General features: G+C 37.9%; 1 protein-coding gene and 1 long non-coding RNA gene across 6 annotated transcripts in view; one reads left to right on the forward strand and one right to left on the reverse strand.

Moving 5' to 3' along the window:
* Positions 1-709: 709 nt before the first annotated feature.
* Positions 710-22,413, reverse strand: part of LOC125006479 (butyrophilin-like protein 10) — a 59,021-nt gene continuing 37,317 nt past the window's right edge. The window contains exons 1-9 of one of the 2 annotated variants that reach the window (XR_007112585.1): positions 16,550-16,699; positions 13,086-13,409; positions 12,843-12,850; positions 11,474-11,504; positions 9,973-10,248; positions 6,084-6,398; positions 4,127-5,823; positions 2,690-2,782; positions 710-2,060 (exon numbers count right to left, since the gene is read on the reverse strand). The gene's annotated coding sequence lies outside the window, so the exon portion shown is untranslated. Of the gene's footprint in view, positions 2,061-2,689; positions 2,783-4,126; positions 5,824-6,083; positions 6,399-9,972; positions 10,249-11,473; positions 11,505-12,842; positions 12,851-13,085; positions 13,410-16,549; positions 16,700-22,413 lie in introns of those variants that run through there. The other variant, XR_007112586.1, reaches the window with a different exon arrangement.
* Positions 15,721-21,553, forward strand: LOC125006496. Of its 4 annotated transcripts, XR_007112589.1 has the most exons (6): positions 15,721-16,073; positions 16,454-17,691; positions 19,442-19,527; positions 20,447-20,943; positions 21,157-21,220; positions 21,393-21,553. It is a non-coding gene; the product is annotated as an uncharacterized LOC125006496 (long non-coding RNA). The 4 variants fall into 4 exon arrangements; XR_007112587.1 differs by having other exon boundaries at positions 16,454-19,527; XR_007112590.1 differs by lacking the exons at positions 15,721-16,073; positions 16,454-17,691; positions 19,442-19,527 and adding exons at positions 19,769-19,876; positions 20,247-20,359.

Below are 22,413 nucleotides of genomic sequence, written 5' to 3' on the forward strand. Positions count from 1 at the left end.
TCTTGTGTATATATATATATATATATATACATATATATATATATATATGTATATATATATATATATACATATATATATATATATATATGTATATATATATATATATACATATATATATTCCAGCCTCCCAACATTAGTTTTATGGAAAATACCTTAGTAGTTGTAAAGTGCTGAAGTGGTTTAAGAGATTTATGCAGAGAAAATCCATTCTTTAAGCACTTGGCTCCGTTAAAACCTTAACGTCAACTAGTTTTTACTATAATTCATCACTTAGAATTATATAAATGAATGTTTAAAAATATGAGCCAGACACTTTGATGCTGAACGTTGGTTTGAGTTGATGTTTGGTTTAGTTTCTACAGCCATAAATACACAATGAATATTGTATAATAATCCCCTCCTTCCTTGGACCTCTGTTCATAGATGCTGATCCAGATGTCACAGTCTGGTCCTATTTGCTGCTTTTAACATCAACTTTAAGGACAAATGTTCAACTTGCTGCCTGATATATCCACCCACTGACAGGAGCCCTGAGAACCTGATCATTAGTGCTGTTCCCTTCATGTGGTCATAATGTTATGGCCGATCCATGCATGTGTTTAAACTGTGGTTAAAGGTGAGCTAGAAGAATGTTTTTATATGAAGCTGCTCAGTGAATCCAAGAAGAAAGATGTTGTCTATAAAGTATGTGAATAAAAACCATCGTCAATACATTTTATTTTTTATTTTCTAACTGAACACATGATTATTATAATATTTATATCAATGTAACCTTTAAGGTTTCAGTGCTCTTGGATATTATTGGATTACAACACACTGAAAACAGACAAAGATCAAAAAGCAAAGAAATAATAAAAGCAAAAGGATCAATTATTAACATCATGGGTTTCAGTCCATATATGAGAACTGTTGGTCTGTGAACAAAATGCAACAGGAAACAGATTAAAAGAGCAGATGAAGAACTGATATAAAATAGATGAAAACATCAGATGTGTGGAGAGGTGAGGAAACTGGGACCTTCTACACATTAACACATGAAACAGAAACATGTTTTCAGTAACGTCTCATTCATTCTTAAAATCAGCTCCAGCTGCTTTTTATCTCCACGATAAAGATGAGGAACTCGTCACAGTCAGAGAACAGTGGAGGATGGAAATATTACATCTGATTAATTTTCTATTTTTCTGTACTTTTTGTGTCAGCTTCTGACAATCGTGGGGAATAAAGGATTAATTTATATTAAAGAAGCAAGAACACAAAATAAGAACATAAGATATATTGTATTAATATATAAAAGACCTTCAACTCATGAATATTCTCTGTGTCTAATCTTTGATGAACAGTGAGTCAGACTCTGAACCTGATGTCAACCTTCTCTGATGACGATGGTGAGACCTTCCATCAGTTTGTGTATTAGAGACATGTCCTCTCTCTGACTCCAGTTAACTCTTCATACAAGACATTTACATTTTTACAAAGTTACAGGTAATATCTTCAACACTAGTGATCAGTTCTGCTCCTCAGGTGCTGAACTTTCATAGATTTCATTCACTATCAGCTGTTTCATTGTTCTACAGGATAGAAATTAAATTAAAAATGAATATTTCAAGAAACCAGCATCATGAATTCAAGGAGCTGACAGAAGTTTTCCTTTTCTTCATGTGTAACCCAGAGGAATTCATATTTACTGATACATTCACTGTATATTTAACAGGCCTCTTTATCTAAAGGAGAAAGACGCTGTGTATGTAAGCATGCACCATTTTACAACTAAACATACATCAGTGACATGGATCCATTCTGTACATTTTGGATTTAAATGAAAATGAAACTATTCTCTGACTGAGAAAATATTCTGATAAAAATGTCCCAATTTTTTCCAAATGTTTTCACTGAAACTCAAAGTAGTTTTCAGAAGAATAGAAGCAAACGAGGGTGAAACACACAAATCACTCAACATCTGTCACCATCAGTTTTATCTGATGATAGAACTATAGTCTCCTCTTCATTGTTGATCAGTTCTTTGTCAGATTTCTCTAGTCTGAGTGCTTCAGGTTTGTCTGCAGAAAGAAAACACAATTATTCCACCTTCAGTTTCCTCTGACACAACATTTATTTGTGTGTCTGACTCAAACACATTTCCTCCACCTCAAAGTGTTTTAGTGTGAGAAATGAAATAAATGATGTTGTTCTGATCCACTCCTCTTGTTCATACTTCCTCCTGTGATAGTGGTCAAAAGCCACAATCCTCATTGTGAACTAAACCAGATTGTAAAGTTCAGATGAAGCTTCATCAGTCTCAGTCAGACTCAAATCAAGTGTCTCTCTTCACAAGTTACTGTCACTTTAGAACTTAAAGGAAGAGAAAGACTGAAAGGACATTTGGTTTGATGAAGGAGAAAACTTTGACAAATATCCAGTGGATGAAGTCAGACTGCTGAAAGCCTCACATTAAGTCCAGATAATAGAATGAGGACTGGAGACTGTGTCCTGTCCATGTTAGGATCAGTATGAACAGGAGGAAGGATTACAGCAATCACACACAGGTTCAGTCATCATGAGTGGAAACATGAACACAAGGTTTCATTTCTCACTAAACTACTGTCAAGACTCTGGAGACAGAAACAGAGGAAGAAGATGATGATGTCTGATCAGATTTACTGGTAGAATAAGAATTAGTTAAACTTACTTTTTAGTTTAACCCAGAGAACAATAATAACGACCACAGCAAGAGCAAGAAGAACACTGACGACTGCAGCAATAATCGATCTAGTGTTTGATCCTGAAACAGAAGACATGAAGTTATGTGACACAGTCAGAGAGAACAGCAGCATGTGTTGATGGTCCTGAAATCTAAACTGTAGCAGTCAGTGCAGATTAAAAGCAGGCTCAGTGATGTCAGCATGGATCTAATGTCCAGTTTCCTCCTGCTTGGGTTCACAGCTAACAGCTTGCTTTAGGTTTTGGTGTCAGTAGTGAGGAGGCTGATGTTGTAGCATCCTCCTCTTTCTGAGACGTGTTGTTCATCAGTATGAAGGAGCTTTGAATCTCTGTCCTGCCTCTCTACTTTAGCCTTTTCCATGTGACTTGTGCTTTTCCTCCTGCTGTGATCCTGAGATGTGAAAACATGTCTGACAGTCTGTCTGGAGGTTTTCTCCACCCTGAGCCCAGGCTGGGATGGACTCTGGACTACATCTCAGAGACATCTTCATCTGATGATGCTTCTATTGATGAGCTTTGTTCACATCAAATATTCTCCACTTAACAAGGTTCATGCTTCACTGAGCAGACTGAGACGTCCAGTAACACCAACATGTTAACATCTGACTCCACGTTCTGCTGCAGCTCTGTTACAACCACGACTGCAATGATATATTTTTTTTTGTGTCTTTTTGTATCTCTTTTGTAAATTGCAATTTCCCCATTGTAGGACAAATAAGGATTTTTTTTAGTTTAGCACAATTAGAAACTTTTTAAATCACGTCTGAGGTAAATGTTGATATTCACAACGGCCTCATCTTTTAAATATGACTTTAACATTTCCTACATTAAATAACCAAACATTCAATAAATACAACTTGTAATTTGAGTTTGATTCCAAGGCAGCGTTAGTTTTTTCTCTCATGGAGGAAACTGACTCTCAGTCTCAGTGAAGAGATGAACCAGTGGCTCCTGATGATGGTTGTGGAGAAACATTTCAACTAAACGTTCCTGTAATAATAGAATTCATTGTGATCTTCATGTAGTTGGTAGTGGGACTCCTGTGTGAGCTGCTGCTGTAAAGCTCTCTGAGTCTCTATCTAATCAAACTACAGATAATTAGAGCTTCACAGACTCTGCAGCTTTTTTAGTTTCACTGTAGGAACAGAAATGTCTCTGATTCTGATGAGTTCAGTCTCTAAATCTTCATGTGGTGCTTTTATGTCTCAGCAGCTGTTTCTAAATCTATTCCAGCTTCTAGTTCTTCCTCTTATCTCTGCAGACACACCTCAATGAAGCCTCAGAGACTCAGTTTAAATCTGACTGGAGCTGCTCATTTTATGTCTGAATCCCAGTTTGTTTTAGTCTAAACACAATTTAATGTTTTTGGAGACAGATGAGATGTAATAAGAAGGAGAAACTTTACCATTGGTTGGCTCAGGAGTAGGACCTGTGAACACAAATAACAACTTATGAGAAGCACAGTTTCAAACACAACTCAGTGATGAAGTGTTTTCATCCATTCTCTGCTGGTTTATGTGACTTAAAACATATTTAAGAGAAACTCAGTAAAACATCTGGATATAAAAGCAGCTCATAATTACATCTGATTCATCTCAGCAGTGTTTGATTTAAACTTTAAACCAGATTTAACTCCAGATTTATTAACTCATCACCACGGCAACAACACTGTTTCTGACTCAACAACATGAACACTCACTAAGAAATGGATGATAAAAAGTTTAACATCTTTTATTGTCAGGGTTGAATCCTTTCAGTGTCAGTTAGTGGCCATATTATTAGGTACACCTGCACCATTACCATCTAATGTCTCCTCTACCACTGCTGTGTTCATAAACTCTACTACTGTGACGTCTCTAATGTCACTGAGTTCTTATCATCAACTACTTCAACTCTGTTCTGGATCAGTTCACATCAGAGTCACATATTTAGTTCCTCCTCTGTTCCACCAGTTAAACACTAAAGTGTTTCTGTTATTTAGTCTAGCCACTGACTACAATGTCAGAACAATAGGAACATGTGTCAGTGCAAAGGTATTAAATAGTATAGTATCAAAATGAAACCACAGTTGAATGAACATGTGTCAGTGATTAGAAACTAAAGCTGAACACCAGAACCTTCATGGAGACTAGATTTAGAGCAGGACTGTTATATTAGAATGAATTCACTGCTGTACCTAATAAACTGGCCAGTGACTGTATGTTGAACTACTGAGGTCAGAATCAGTGATGTGTTGTGTTGTTTTATCCTGAGTGGAGTTCTTAATAATCTGCTCCACTAATGTATTAATATGGGATGGCCACAATATTAGAAACACCTCAATACAATATAATCTAGTACAACACTAACTTCACTATTAAATACATGTTTACACATTTCTGACAGTTTAACAACAAAAACATTATAAAGTTAAAGGTAGAAATTATGGGAGAATTGAAGAATCAAATAAAATACAACTCACCATCCCAACACATTAATCTTCTTATAACTCTGATCTCCCACAATTAATAATACACAATAAATGTCTTATCATAGCTCCACAAATATTCACCCTAATCATCATATACATGAAACTAAACATCAGAAACTGCAGTAGGAGACACTACAGAGCTGTAGAATTAGACTGAAGTACTTTTATGAAGGAGAAACTGACGACTGAGACGCCTCAATCAATGTCAGAGGATCATTACAGAAACACTGACTGAAACTGGATTCATTAGAATGGAAATAAAGAACATCACTGGTATATATGTATAAAATATTAATAATGTCTCCATCAGTGATACATGGAGACGTAAAGATCATCTGATTTTAACCTACACAGCTACAACAGCTAAAACCAAAACCTTTATCAATATTAGTGCATCATAAATAAAGTATTGAGAATCATCCAGACGTCAAAAATGTACTTTCTATAGTTTCAGGTCACTTCATTTATATAAAAACTATTTACAAACCTTCTACAGGATTAAAACTGGTACAAACTAAAGAGATGTTGGTGTATAAATGTGTCCAATAATCAGTGATTAGTTTCATCACATCCAGGTGAGATCATTCATCAGTGACGTCATCACAATCAGGTCTTACCTCCTATTTTGTCCCCTGTTCCGTCATTTAAAGCACCATCGAAAAAGAGAAAAGAAAATATATGTTAGAGTTGTTTGTGTGAAATCATCAACCTGACAGTCAAATAAAACTGAAGACAAGAAAAGAAATGATCACCCTGTTAATTACAAACATATTTTATGATGTAAACTGTTTTTCTGACTGATGATCATTTGACTTGAGTTCATCTGGGACACATGAACCAGTCACTTCTGTAAATAATCAGGAGTCTTTAACTGTTTCATGGAAGTACTCACCAACACTGAGCTCAATGATGGATCTTGTCGTTTGCTGATGAAATGGAAAAATACAGCTGTACCTTCCACTGTCTGTCTTCTTTGTGTTTCTGATAACTATGGAGGCATTACCAGACTGGAGCTGATCTTCAAAATGAAAGACTCGACCTTTGAACTGTGGATCTTGACCTGAACGTCCGTTATTATAATGAGTCCCTGCACTGTACTGGAACACCTTCTTCTGATCATCTTTCTTCCAGACAAAGGTCTCAGACGTAATGTTGGTAGAGTCTAAGGAACAGTTTAAAGTGACGTCTTCATCTTCTTTCACTCTCACTGGAGGCCATGGAAGACAAAAACATTTATTGTGTTAATCAGTGTGTCCACATCCAGAGTGATCAGTCAGTAACACAGTTTACATGTTTCACCACCAACATTATTGGCTTCTCTATTAGAATATTGAAAATATTTCACAATTATCATATTTCACCATAGAAATCATACGAGTGTTCAGTTAACAACTGGACAACAGCTTCATTAAATGTTCATCTGGTTTTAATAAACTGGATTCAACTAAACAACTGTCTCGTTGTGTTAACTGCTATTTGCTATGTGAGGTGATTCCACCAGTCACCACTAGATGGCACAACACAAGATTTCTCCTAAAGCTCCAAACTAAACCTTATTTGTGGACAGCTGCATCCTGACACTGTCACAATCTATAATGAGTTCAATCAACAGATGGTTTCCATTTATCAGAAACTTTGGATGTAAAGACAGAATGAATGAAATAACTGGTGGGATTCAGTTCATCATGTTTCATTTTAGCTGCAGCAGATCCAGAATAAAGAGCAGGGGACTTTGTGTTGATAATAATGTGGAATAAATTCACACATTTAAAACTCAACCACTTTACTTGATTTTCAATCAGCGTCATCACATTAGTCACTGATCCTGAAACTTTGCTCGTCTCTCTTTCAAAGCAGTAAAATGATTAGTGACCCTCTCAGTGAAATCAGACATGTTCCTGACTAGTTCTCTATCTATGAACAGGAAGACAAAAGCACATTAATCCAACCCTCCATGAACCCATTCAGGTTGTTCTGCATTGTCTCTATGCAGGAACAGAAACAATGTCTCCATCAGCAGAACAGAGAGACATCTGAAAAACTGACATTTTTACTAAATGGAATCATCATCCTTCAAACATCCTGATAACAACGAGTCACTGATGTTACTGAACCTGATCTAAAGAAATCTGCAACTGCATCACAACAATGACAATGTAGCACACTGTGGCTCCTCCTGACATGACAGAGGCTTTAATAAGAGATAAAGGGACGTCCAGGGTTAAAGGCTTAAACATCACCCTGTTTAACTTCAGTTGTCTGCTGGTGTTGTTGAGAGCAGCTTCACCTCCATCCACTGTGAACACAGACAGGACTGATGACTTCACCTTGGAGGGTTTTAACCTAAAAATCATCTGAATAAACTTTCTTTAATTGTTGTTAATATATTTATACAGATAGCGGACACATATATAAATATTAGGGATGCACAAAATTTTTTTTTTTTTAAACCAACACCGATAACTTTCTGCTTCCAAAGGCCGATACCGATAAACGATAACACACCTTGAGATAAGAAAGACTAATGAACAAACAGTTTTGACTCTTAAAATGAAAAAAATTCTCTTTTCCGATAATAAACTTTTATCCAGCAAACATTTGCTGAAAGATTAAACAAAACTATCTGATATTTTTCAAGTGAACATCAGAGAACAGATGCTCTGACATTGATTTATCCAGTCTGACAGACTGGATCATTGTAGAAGCTTCAGCTCAAAAACAACTAAAGACTGATCTCTGAAGGGCAGAGATTTATGTTCCTTTTTTTAGTGAAACAAATCAAATGTGTTGTTACATGATCATTAATGGAAGCACATAGGTGAACGGTGACTGTGTTTATATCCAGCTTGTATAGTGATATCTCCCACTTTAACGATCATGGCAGCGCTCTGCATCTGAGAAAAAGAGGAGATTTGGAGGCAGATATGGGGCTCTGTGCAGGACACAGTGATTTATTCTAATATCAGCCTTTAGAAAGAGCAGGGGTTTGACGGGTCCATGGCTCAGGTCATCAACAAACTGAAACTTTATCTGCAATGTGCGTGATGACGTATGAGGGAGGAACAAACAGGCAGCAGCTCTCACAGCTGGAGGTCCAACCCAGGACTTTTACAGATGTGAAAACACCAAAGGAGAATATATAAAATATAAAGTATATGTTATCGGGCCGATAAGGCATGATATCGAACTTATAGGAATGGTGTCATAATTTACTGATATTGGGCCGATAATTATCGGTGTAATTCAGTCTTTTATGTATATGTGCCACTACTTGTATTCTTTATTTCATTTTATTATTTATCTTTTATACCCTACACTCTTAACTCTTGTTATTATTTTCCTGCCCTTTTGTATTCTGTTGTAAACCTTAAATTTCCCAACTATAGAACAAATAAAGGTTTTTTAATTCTAATGAAGCACATTTCTGAACTTTTTAATTCTACACTAAGTTGGTTTTGTTGATTCTTATTTGTTCAGTGACTTTTGAACTCAGATCTTTTTTCATTGTAGTATTTATTTGTACTTTTACTTCAGTAAAGACTCAAATCATGACGTGTTTCTTGGTGCTGGGTCAGCAGGAGCCTCTTCAACCTCTGAATACACTTTAAACTCATTAATAAAATATTTACATTCACTCATGTTAATAAATAAAAGTTATCCAGAGGTTCACATTAAATCCCCAATGATTTACTATAACATAATGTATAAAGTATGAAGTTGAAGGTTGATTTAATGAAGTAATTATTTATATTGAAACATCAGTAAAAACATAAATTATATTTTTAATGTAAACTTTTGAAAATGAACTAAGATTTCTGTGAAAACATAAATAAATCTGTAAACTCCATCCTGTAAAAGCCAGTGGGTGCAGAGCCTGGATAAATCCACCAGGGGGCAGATGACAAGTCTCCTTCTTGTTGTCAGCAGGTTTTTCAGTGAAGTGTTGATGATGTTGGTGGAGCAGAGGTCTCAGAAACTCGTTATAGGCTCAAACTGACTCATTAACTTCACATCAATAAACACAGAGAGTTGTTTCATCTCCAGGAGAACAATCTAAGTTCAGTCTTTTTACACTTTTATGTCATTCTATGTTTCATTGTTGTGTTGACGTCTGAGTGTAAATCAGCTGTTTATCTCAGTCTGAGCTACAGTCTTATTCTGGGATCAAACAGCAGCTGTGATTGGTTCAATCAGTCGACTCATTAGAGTTTTGTTACTTTTCACTTTAGTTTCCAGAGTGACTTTGTTTAACTTTAGTTTTTATTTGTTGTGTAGTAGTTGTGGTATAGTCTTGTGGTGTTAACAACCTTGTAGCTGGAAGTTTTGTGTGAGGTCCAAGTTCAGGAGTTGTGATGTGTTTAAAATGATATATTAATTTATATATTGTAATTTAGTCGTATAGAGATTTAATTTTAAATCACGTCTGAGGTAAATGTTGATATTCACAACGGCCTCATCTTTTAAATATGACTTTAACATTTCCTACATTAAATAACCAAACATTCAATAAACACAACTTGTAATTTGAGTTTGATTTGAAGGCAGCGTTAGTTTTTTCTCTCATGGAGGAAACTGACTCTCAGTCTCAGGGAAGAGATGAACCAGTGGCTCCTGATGATGGTTGTGGAGAAACTTTTTTAATGAACTAAAACCAACTGAAATAACAGTTTAAATCTGACTGGAGCTGCTCATTTTATGTCTGAATCCCAGTTTGTTTCAGTCTAAACACAATTTAATGTTTTTGGAGACAGATGAGATGTAATAAGAAGGAGAAAACTTACTCTGAAAAGACACATATATGTCAGTATAAACTTCATGGTGGATTTCCTCTTGTGTGGATACACAGCGATAGAAGTCGGTCTTGGTCACAGTAGTTTTGAGGATGATGTTGTATCTGCCTTTATATTCTGTGACCTCTGGTTCTTCAGCAGGAAGGATGTTTCCAGCTCCGTCCTTCCAGACGACTTTAGGTTTTGGAGAAGCATCTCGAACTTCACACTGCAGCAACACTCCTTTATTTGCTGGATGATGTGTAATGAAAGGCTTTGGAGCTGTACCTGTGAACACAAACAACAACTTATGAGAAACACAATATTAGACGTATAACTAGACACATGTAGCAGACACACAAAGGGACTGAGAAAACATTTCTCACTATCCCACAGTGAAGAGATAAAGTCCACAGACACAACAGATAAAGACAGACACATCCTAACACTGAAGGAATAATAACTAAAGTACAGAACATTAAGACCTTTACTAGTATTAAACATAAATAATAAATAGAATTAAATAAAGAGTTCATAGTGTAAATGTAGAAGTAGCAGTAAAATGTTTTTCTGTGTGAGGTATTAGACAGTTCGTTAGGTTCACTAGTGAATATATTCTACTGTAACAGTCTAAACATCTAAATCCTCCTTCATGACCAATGTTTTATGAATTATTGGTCAGAAAGGTGATGATTGACCTGGATGATCTAGATCATTGTTGTTGTTGTATTAGAAATCATTTGTTTTTACTAGTGTACCTAATAAAGTGGCAAATGATGAAGTGTTTTCATCCATTCTCTGCTGGTTTATGTGACTTAAAACATATTTAAGAGAAACTCAGTAAAACATCTGGATATAAAAGCAGCTCATAATTACATCTGAATTACACCCCAACACATTAATCTTCTTATAACTCTGATCTCCCACAATTAATAATACACAATAAATGTCTTATCATAGCTCCACAAATATTCACCCTAATGATCATATACATGAAACTAAACATCAGAAACTGCAGTAGGAGACACTACAGAGCTGTAGAATTAGACTGAAGTACTTTTATGAAGGAGAAAGTGACGACTGAGACGCCTCAATCAATGTCAGAGGATCATTACAGAAACACTGACTGAAACTGGATTCATTAGAATGGAAATAAAGAACATCACTGGTATATATGTATTAAAATATTAATAATGTCTCCATCAGTGATACATGGAGATGTAAAGATCATCTGATTTTAACCTACACAGCTACAACAGCTAAAACAAAAACCTTTATCAATATTTAGTGCATCATAAATAAAGTATTGAGAATCATCCAGACGTCAAAAATGTACTTTCTATAGTTTCAGGTCACTTCATTTATATAAAAACTATTTACAAACCTTCTACAGGATTAAACTGGTACAAACTAAAGAGATGTTGGTGTATAAATGTGTCCAATAATCAGTGATTAGTTTCATCACATCCAGGTGAGATCATTCATCAGTGACGTCATCAGAATCAGGTCTTACCTGGTTTATTTTCCTTCGTTCTGTCTTTTAACCTTTTAAGGTGCGGAGGTTGGATGCGACCCGATATTTAAAAGTAAAAATTAATAAATAAACATACTGTATATTTACATGTTGACCGGAGACGTCCGTCCAGACATATTATAGCTCGTTAGAAAGCTCAGACGATCGTTTTTACGACATATTCATGGACCTTCATGAAGGAATTACGCTATAAACATAACAGCGTTTTACTTTACGGCAGCAACTAGTTAGCAACTTTCTTCCTAGCTTCATTCTCCGTAGTTTTAAAATATTTACAGGTCAAAAAACAAACATTCCTTCAAAAAAACCGTTGCTCGTTTTAAACATAACACAAGCAGAACTCCAACCATTAAATTCATGTCGTTTAAGCTTAAGCGGAACAAACAATGACGAAAATAAACGTGAATTATTTTCGATGTTTAGTTTTATTGCAACGACCCAAACTTTAAAAACTACAACTTTCCAGTAAGTATTGACCAAAGATTGGACAAATGAGGTTGAGTATCTCTAACATAAACCAATCCACATATTTATACGAAGTACAGTGACGAATTTAAGGATCTTTTAACACGAGCAGCCAATCAGGGAAGAGCAACTAAACTACAGTTTACGACAGTTACTTTCATCCAATAGAAAGTCAGCACCGTGAAAACACTGGGAGTTTGTAGCCGGTAAAATGACCTGTCTGACCATATATGGAAGTTAATGTAGTTTGAGTTTCCGACGTGATGGGACACGAATTTAAGAGAAAAAAACGGTTTTAAATGTCAAAAAAGATTCGATTGAACGAAAATAAATGCGTAAATACTTAAGTAAAAGACAAAGACTTGTTTTTTTTTTTTTTTTAGTTAAATTGAACATTTAATTAAATATCCAGCGCAATAAATACGATTTATCAGGATTATTTTTTCACTTTGAAGAGTTTTTTGTAGAGTTGTGTAGTCACCTGCTGAAGGTGCTCGGAACTGCACTTTGTGAAATATCTCAGAGTCACTTCACTCTATCAACATGAAATCTGGCACAGAGATTATAAACTAAATGAAGGTGAAACCCTGTAAATTTCAGCCTCAACAATCTGTATTATGACTGATTAATGTTAAATGGAATATGAGGTTAGAGATTAAAAACTACATAGCTCCAATAATTTTCTTTTAAGTCCTCCAACCAATGACCTGTGTTAGAGCAACAAGTAATACTAACACACTACATGAAACCTCAGAGTTTTATTCATGGTAAAACAACAGGTCTGTTTCAGTTCTTTATAGCATTTAGATTATAAATGAGTACAATTAGCCAGTTTAAAGATGCAGAAATGTTCATGGTTGTAAATAAAACCCTAAGAGGTTAAGATACAATCTAAAAGAGAAAAGAAAATATATGTTAGAGTTGTTTGTGTGAAATCATCAACCTGACAGTCAAATAAAACTGAAGACAAGAAAAGAAATGATCACCCTGTTTATTACAAACATATTTTATGATGTAAACTGTTTTTCTGACTGATGATCATTTGACTTGAGTTCATCTGGGACACATGAACCAGTCACTTCTGTAAATAATCAGGAGTCTTTAACTGTTTCATGGAAGTACTCACCAACACTGAGCTCAATGATGGATCTTGTCGTTGGTTGATGAAATGGAAAAATACAGCTGTACCTTCCACTGTCTGTCACCTTTGTGTTTCTGATAACTATGGAGGCATTACCAGACTGGAGCTGATCTTCAAAATGAAAGACTTGACCTTTGAACTGTGGATCTTGACCTGAACGTCCGTTATTATAATGAGTCCCTGCACTGTACTGGAACACATTCTTCTGATCATCTTTCTTCCAGTCAAAGGTCTCAGACCGAATGTTGGTAGAGTCTAAGGAACAGGGTAAAATGACGTCTTCATCTTCTTTCACTCCCATCTTTGTGACTGGAAGACAAAAACATTTATTGTGTTAATCAGTGTGTTCACATCCAGAGTGATCAGTCAGTAACACAGTTTACATGTTTCACCACCAACATTATTGGCTTTTCTATTAGAATATTGAAACTATTTCACTATTATCATATTTCACTATAGAAATCATACGAGTGTTCAGTTAACAACTGGACAACAGCTTCATTAAATGTTCATCTGGTTTTAATTAACTGGATTCAACTAAACAACTGTCTCGTTGTGTTAACTGCTATTTGCTATGTGAGGTGATTCCACCAGTCACCACTAGATGGCACAACACAAGATTTCTCCTAAAGCTCCAAACTAAACCTTATTTGTGGACAGCTGCATCCTGACACTGTCACAATCTATAATGAGTTCAATCAACAGATGGTTTCCATTTATCAGAAACTTTGGATGTAAAGACCAGAATGAATGAAATAACTGGTGGGATTCAGTTCATCATGTTTCATTTTAGCTGCAGCAGATCCAGAATAAAGAGCAGGGGACTTTGTGTTGATGACAATGTGGAACAAATTCACACATTTAAAACTCAACCACTTTACTTGATTTACAATCAGCGTCATCACATTAGTCACTGATCCTGAAACTTTGCTCGTCTCTCTTTCAAAGCAGTAAAATGATTAGTGACCCTCTCAGTGAAATCAGACATGTTCCTGACTAGTTCTCTATCTATGACCAGGAAGACAAAAGCACATTAATCCAACCCTCCATGAACCCATTCAGGTTGTTCTGCATTGTCTCTATGCAGGAACAGAAACAATGTCTCCATCAGCAGAACAGAGAGACATCTGAAAAACTGACATTTTTACTAAATGGAATCATCATCCTTCAAACTCCTGATAACAACGAGTCACTGATGTTACTGAACCTGATCTAAAGAAATCTGCAACTGCATCACAACAATGACAATGTAGCACACTGTGGCTCCTCCTGACATGACAGAGGCTTTAATAAGAGATAAAGGGACGTCCAGGGTTAAAGGCTTAAACATCACCCTGTTTAACTTCAGTTGTCTGCTGCTGTTGTTGAGAGCAGCTTCACCTCCATCCACTGTGAACACAGACAGGACTGGTGACTTCACCTTGGAGGGTTTTAACCTAAAAATCAAAGTGTTTTGTGCTAAAGCTCAGACAGGAAGTGCTTGGGTTCAGGGAGTTGTAGTCTGTTCTAACTTTCCAGGAGGTAACCTTGTGTCGGTATTAAACGTGAGTTCATTCCACTCCGTCTGTCTGCGCAGTTCATCCTTTCATTACAACACCACAATAATGACACTAAGAGAGTTGGTAGAAGTGTGGATTTAACTCTAAAACATCTACTTTATTCTCAGAGTTTATTTTAGGAATAAAAAGGTTTGAAGATGCATTTAATGTTTATTTAGGGGTAATAATTTAAAATAAAGAAAAGAGATCATTGTTTTAACCGTCAGCTGAGAGAGTGTGCGCACAGCCCAGCACAAAAGGGCAAAATAGAGGACAGGCTGATATTGTGTGTGTCTGAATTACCTGAATTTACCAGTATTCATGAGCGTCTTGTTTTAACCTTTTTAAAGCCCTTTAGAACCGAGCGGATCTTCAGCGATCTGTTAAAGTACGCGGCTATATAATATATAAATATAAGAATGTAAACAACACAACACCAATGGAAAATGAAGTCAGTAATAGTAGTTGGTTGGGGAAATAAATTAACAGAAGCAACGATGTAATAACAGATATTAAAAACTGCACAGAGACGGAAATGTTGGCTCATTAATTCTCCACCACAGAAGTGAGTCTGTTTCGTGACTGTTTCAATAACGGCATCAGTTCCAGCTGTGCGATACTGCTGTGATGCTACGATTTGAGTATCAAACTCTGTCCATATCCACCTTTTACTACAGGTGAGGATGGAGAAGCTCCTGTCACTCACAGACTTGAAGAGAAGCTGCACTCGCATGAATTCTGTTACGAGTAATTTACCGATGCTGGCCTTGGTATCGATATTTAGATCGATACGCCCTGTCCTAGTTTGCAGATCGTTTCATTGTTTGCATCGTTTCTCTGTTTGCAGCGCATTTCATGATGATGTATCCGTCTTTGGTTTTTACAGCACGTTTTTTTTCATTTGCACCACTTTCCTCTTTTTGTGTCTCGTTTATAGTTTGTGATTTTGCATCGTTTCTGTACTTGAAGCAGTTTTTTCAAACTGAGAGGTACTGGTTTTGTTGCCGTCCGTTTGGCCCTTGACGGCCACCGTAAGATAGCGGGCACAAAGACAAGTGTTGAAATAAATGTTGCGCATTTAATTCCCGTAAACAGAGGCGCATCCGGAGGACGCAGCTCGGTCCCACCCAGTGTTAAAACAGACCAGATTATAACAAACATCTAAACCCTGATCATGTCGATTAAACCAGTAGAAAGAACCAGAAGGATGCTGTCAGTAAAGGGCGTCATATTTTATGGTGGAGGATGATTCTCTTTATTTTAAAACGAGCCTTGTTCGTTATTGGAGCTAAACGCGGAAGTAGCAGTAGATGCTGCCGTTATCCAGACCTACTCACTAAACTAAGAGAAGAGCTGATCTTAAACATCCACATTCCGCTCATTTCCATCCAGACAGTGTGAAGATTTTTAACAGAGAACTACAAAATAAGCCAAGGTGCGCAGTTTGCCGCGGTCAGATTTCCCTTGCGCGTCTACTTCTACAATTACGACATAACTGTCAGTTCAGGTCAAAAGAAAAAAGAAAAAAAGCTTCAGATTTTTAAATATCGTTTTCTGAATAAATTACCACAATAACGGACACGATTCTTCTTCTTCAACATCCTCACTATTACTGTACAAAATATCAAGTCATTTTACTGTAAATTTTTGAAGAAAACTAATGACAGTTCAATTCCTCATGTTCATGAAACTGAGGAACTGAACTATCAAGACGCCCTCAAGTCTTTAACTGTGGTAACATGACAATGAAACTGATTTTTAAAATCTGAATCTTTGCTTTGTTTCATTTCGTTTCTTTTTCTTCTTCCATTTCAGCCCCGGCACCTTTACCGTAATTACAGAGGCAAGAGCGCAAGCCGTCTGGACGCGCAAACTGCGAACCACGACTCACTTGACAGTTGATTAACTCACCTTCGACACCAAACGTTGTTCCAGAGCAGGTCAGGAGACAGAAACACACGAGAGGAAGAAGCTCCATCTCTGTCCAACTCCTCTGAAGAAGAAACATCAGTTTATTTGTTCAGATATAAGGACTCTTGAGGCCACTCCTCACAGCTCAACTGACGCATCCAGGACACTTTCGGTTTCGAGAGTTTCTTTTTCTTTTTTTTTTCTAGACTAAACGTGCAGGCAGCGGGAAGCCAACACTTAAAATCCTTCAGAACAGAAGCTCCGTTATTTCGGGAGAAATAAAGTCGATGACTGAGCACAGAAAGGTGAAAGGACTCAGGTTCAGGCTGATTATGGTGAAGTGAATTCCATCTTTCCTGACCAGTGTTCATGTCTAGTCATCCTAAACCTACTGTGGGATGAATAAAGGATTATCTTATTTTATTAGTAGTATTTTATTTTGAAGGGCTGGCTTCCAGTGGGTGTTGTCCATGTTGTTATTTCCAGCTCTAACAGACTAAAGGACTGAACGGCCTAGTGTGTCTGCAGTGTTACTGTCCTGATCTACAGCAGCTCTGAACTGAGGCTCACACACACCATGGATCCATGAAGAGCAGATTACATCCACCATGCAGCCTTTCAGAGGAGCAGACTTTTACACTGAAGAGATGTTATTTGTGCAGGATGAGTAGAAGGAGCCTTCGTAGCTGCCTTGACCTTATCAACAGTTCAGCAGCTGTAAAGAGGAAGGAAAGAGGGCGGGTTTTTAGCCTCCTCAGCTTTATCACTTTCAATGTGAAGAACAGCTTTTAACTTCACCTCCAAACTTCTGACTGTTTCCTCACAAATAATCTTTTTTTGGTTTGATTCTAACCAGAGACAAGTCCAACAGTCATTTTAAATGGTCTGGTTGTGATCTTCCAGTCTGTGTTTGGTCAAAGGAAAGGTTTCCTGCTACATACACCTGTTACAGGTCCAGACTGTAGAGCCCATCTGCTGATAAGAGTCCTGTATAAACAGGACAAAGAATGAGAGGGGGAGAAAACAGACACTGCCTCCTGCTGGCAGAACTGAACCACTGCCAGTGTTGAGTTGATGTGTGGACCACAGCCCCTCCAGCCTGAGTGTCTCTCCCACACCTGGACATACCAGGTGTCCAACAGGTGAGGTTGATCAGTGTCCACACACAGAGTCACTCAGCAGAGCAGCAGAGGGAGAAACAGTGTGAAAGCAGCTGAGGAAGTTGTGCAAAGAAAGTTTGTGTCAAAAAAGGAAGAAGGAGGTGGTGAGAAATCATGTTTGGGCAGAAGCTCGTTGTTTGTGAGCTGCTTGGGAGATGTTGGATAAATATATGAAAATGTTAAATACAGTTAACTTAAGAATCATTTGTGCTAAATAAAATTAAAATGCATTTGAACAGTTTATCTGTTAAAAGTTGTTAATTCATTGTGTTAAAATCAAGAGATCAGATTAAATTTCATTTTAAAAATATATTTTCTGAATTTAAACACTTATTTATTTGCTACTGTTTACAAGGTTTATTTGTTTTTATAATTAATTTGCATGTGTTTATTTTGCTTTTTCTGTTCTGTTTGTCTTCGTGTTAAAGTTTTGAACCTGGTTAACTGATCATCATTGCATCAACACGTCTAAAATAAAAGAAAGAAGGAAAAGAGCAGAAAGTTTGATCAGTGAGTAGAATCCTGTGAAGCCTTCATGAAACTGGCTGCTCTGTTCAAGTGGTAAATTTAAAATCTTACAAACAGTGACACCCAGTGTGTTAAAAAGAAGCACTGAGTATTACCAAGAGACAGTCATTAGATCAGATTTAAATATTTTATCTTACAGAATAAATAAATAAAATAAAATAAACCAAAATGACATAAAATGTGACCATACACTTTGTGTGTCACACACTTGACCCTGCAGACGATCTAATCTCTTATTGTTCAACCAAAGTAAATGAACAGTAATAATAGTGGAATAATTCTATATGTACTAGCTGTATGTTTGATGCCTCTGCTCTAGAACATCTCCATGTGTGTGCTGGGTTGTCTAATGTTCCTGTTGTCATCTATATGGATAATAACCATCTGGTTTTTCAACATAAAACAAAAATAGACATTTAATGAGTTGGAGTTAATGTTGATTCAGTCACATCAGTAAAAAGCTGCTTCCTGAACACTGTTCTCTAGGGCATTAGTTTTCTCCTTATCAGTGAACATTGTTTAGTTCCTTATGGTGGAGCTGTTTGGAGCCAAGGCTTCCAGAGACTAGTTATCATCCAGGCTGTCAGGAGGCTCCAGGGGATTCTGGGTATCACATCATTTATTTGACCTCATGCTTCATTTTCATTCATCTATATATTTTAAATACAGATACTGACTTTGTGAATGATGTATTTATTTTAAACTCATGAGAAATAAATAACTAAATAAATTCATAAATGCCCTGACAGACTATATAGATATATATTACTGTTAAAAGATCATTTAAAAACCAGTCTCTGGTTCCTGGTTTGTCTTGTGTTCTCTCCCTCAGGTGAAGCTACAGCAGTTTTTAACAGGAAGGACCTCTCGCCACCTTCTCTCAGCTAGAATTTAAAGTTACAGTCAGAAAACATCCTGAGATTTCTCTCAGATGCTCCTCTGGATCAGGGCTACAGCAGAGCTGTAATTGACTGCAACCTCATCACACTCACTCAGCTGATCTCACACTAAGCTGTAAAACAGCTCTGTATGTACATGTTCAGTGTGATGATCAAATATCTGAGGGTTTCTCTTACTTCAGTCTGATGAATCCACTCTGATAAAATGAATTGATGTTGGTCCTTCAAAAATGTTCCTCCATTTCTCCACAAACAGTTAATAATCTGACCCAAGGCCATATGTGGTGTGTTTGTGTGTCTTGCAGCACCTTTGTGGCACACGGCAGATTTACCGGCTCTATCCTCCTTTCACATGCTCCCGTATCCTCCCCTTTTCATGCACTGCATTCTGGTAAGCTTCGATTTATTATGTCTGATGGGTTGTGCCTTCTTTTCTCTTCCTGACTGTGGTTACTGCTGCTACAGTATATTTTTACACAGCATTCTCTAATCTAATCTAATCTAATCTAATCTAATCTAATCTAATCTAATCTGATCATAATTACTAATCCTAATAATAATTGGAAAATCATTATTTGAACACATTCAACGTCTCAGAGCTGACGCGCTTTTATTTTGAAATGAAAACATAAACGAAAGTGAAAAGCAGTTTCCATTTTGTGCAGCTGCTTCTAAAACCCTCATGGAACTTCTGCTGCTTTATCTTCTGACTTTAGCTGGAATAATATATTGTTATGGAGGTAAGAGTTCCTTCTTATAGAGGCTTTTATGGTCGTTAAATTATTGGTGTTAAAATCATTTATATAAATATCTAATATATATCTGTCAGTGCTGTGATGCAAAGACTTGTAGCATTAAAATACTCCTCGTATCTGAGTACAGCTCCAGTATTTGTGTGTGAAGTGTAGCCTGGTATCGATGGATAAATGAGACATAAAACATGTGGCTCCGGGATTTATTAAAGTTATAAAGTAGAAAATATGAAGGAAAGTTCAACATCCAGCTCTCTGGTACCTGACCTCATTAATCAGCCTAGTTACTCATCAAACCGCTCTGTGGATGTGGTGTTCATGTAAAAAATAACTTACAGACAGAAAACTTTATTTTCAGAAAAAGCTCGTCACCGTAGAACGGTTCACACGTCGCGGGGGCGCGCACGGTTAAAGCGGAACCCGGTGTGGTTTAAAGCGGCTCTGAAGTTTCTCTTTATCCTCAGATAAAAAGTTATTACTGTTGGTTATTACATGTCATCTTTAATAGTTCTGGGTGTGTCAGACTTTTTAATGAGTTTCATCTCTATTTCCTCACAGTTCAAACCTCAGTGACAGTTCAAACCTGGGGCAGCCCCGTCTCCACCATGTTGTCTGCCTCCACATCTGCAGTCAACAATCACTCAGTCAGAGCAGGTAGAGAGTTCAGTTTCCTGACAGCCTGGTGGATGAAGCTGTCCCTCAGTCTGCTGGTGCTGGTCCTGGTCCTGGTCCAGACTCCAGTCTCTGAAGTCCCTGAAGGCATCAGACTCAGGAAGCTGTGTGACGGGTGGGTGGCATCACTCACAGTGCAGAGAGCTTTGCAGGTGAGCCGGTATTAATTCGGTGACCCGTGAGCGGCTGGATGATGTTGAAGAAAAGTTGAGGCAGTGGTCAGGTTTCCTGGTTTTCTCTCTGTTATTAATCAGTACCAGCGATAACAGCAACAGCGAAGGCTGAAATGTCTCTTGTGGTCAGACTTGCAACACAGACAGATGGTAACTGGCGCCTTAAATACTGAGCCACCGGATTAATCACTGGACTCTTCCACTCTACAGGTAAACTTCAACATTTATCACATGGCTAACTCACCATAGACACATCTTCAATGTCTCCTGCACACATAATATTTACAATACTCACTGTTGCTGCTGTTCTCATCCTCAATACACCTCTAAAATATAAATACAATGAATAGAAATAAACACCATGATTTGAAATCCCCCCTCTTCCTATCCTGTCACTTGGTCTCTCCCGGAACCTTTATGAAGGTGCTGTGTCCTCCGGGGGGAATTCTTTGGCCGCGCACCGCGGAGCAGACACCTGACTGGACAGGTAAGTGTTAAACACCAACAACGTAATTTATCACAAAAGCACTGCCTTGTTCATTTACCGCTGATGATATTACACACACACATATTCACTAACACTTCTGCTCTGCTTACCGTGACTCTTCCAATAATGTGCACAACTTGGGCGGAGCTTAACTTTTCCTCTCCTCTTGCAGGCGGAGCCGAGTGCGCGCTCCGACACCTGCCCGACGGCACGCGCTCAACCGCGGTCACGAGGTTCCCTGAAGCTCATACATATTCAATAAATAACGTTAAATATCTGAAGATGTGCAAATAAGTACAAACCATAGTAAATAAAGTGCTATCGAGACTCAAATGCAATGTGCGATTATTACTATTATTAATAACTTTACCACATGTGCAACATAAACAGGTAATGAAATGCGCTTCGTTACAGCCGGTTGTTATAAATGTCCTGGAGGGAGGGGGGAGACGCACCGATGATCCTTTCAGCTGCGCTCACTGAGCGCTGGAGGGTCTTAGACCAGGATGCGGTGCAGGCTCCGTACCAAACAGTGATGCAGCTGGTCAGGATGTTCTCCATGGAGCCTCTGTAGAAGGTGCACAGGATGGGGGCTGGGGCTCTGGCTTTTCCTCGGTTTGTGGAGGAAGTAGAGGAGCTGTTGAGCTTCTTGGCCAGTGATGCTGTGTTGGTGTCCCAGGAGACGTCCTCTGTGACGTGCTCACCCAGGAACTTGGTGCTGCTCACCCTCTCCACAGCAGCACCGTTGATGGACAGAGGAGCATGCTGGGTGTGACTCTCCTGAAGTCCACAACAATGTCTTCTGTCTTGTCCACATTCAGAGAGAGATTGTTGTGTGGTCACCACGTGTCCAGGTGGTTCACCTCACTCCTGTGTCCGTCTCATCCCCGTTGCTGATGAGACCCACCACAGTCGTATCAAACTTGATGAGGAGGTTGGAGCTGTGCATCGCTGTGCAGCAGGGTGAAGAGGAGGGGGCTCCAAACACATCCCTGGGGGGCCCCGTGTTCAGGGTGATGGTGCTGGATGTGTTGCTGCCTGTGGTCTCCCGGTCAGGAAGTCCAGCAGCCAGTGGCTCAGTGAGGTGTGGAGCCCCAGCCGGTCCAGTTTGTAGATCCAGTGACGACACTGACCGAGGACATGTAAAGCAGACTCACCCCTCAAGCCTCTTTGGTATTAACAGTTATTTATCT

Source organism: Mugil cephalus, chromosome 4, assembly GCF_022458985.1.
Source record: "Mugil cephalus isolate CIBA_MC_2020 chromosome 4, CIBA_Mcephalus_1.1, whole genome shotgun sequence".
Lineage (NCBI taxonomy): Eukaryota > Metazoa > Chordata > Actinopteri > Mugiliformes > Mugilidae > Mugil > Mugil cephalus.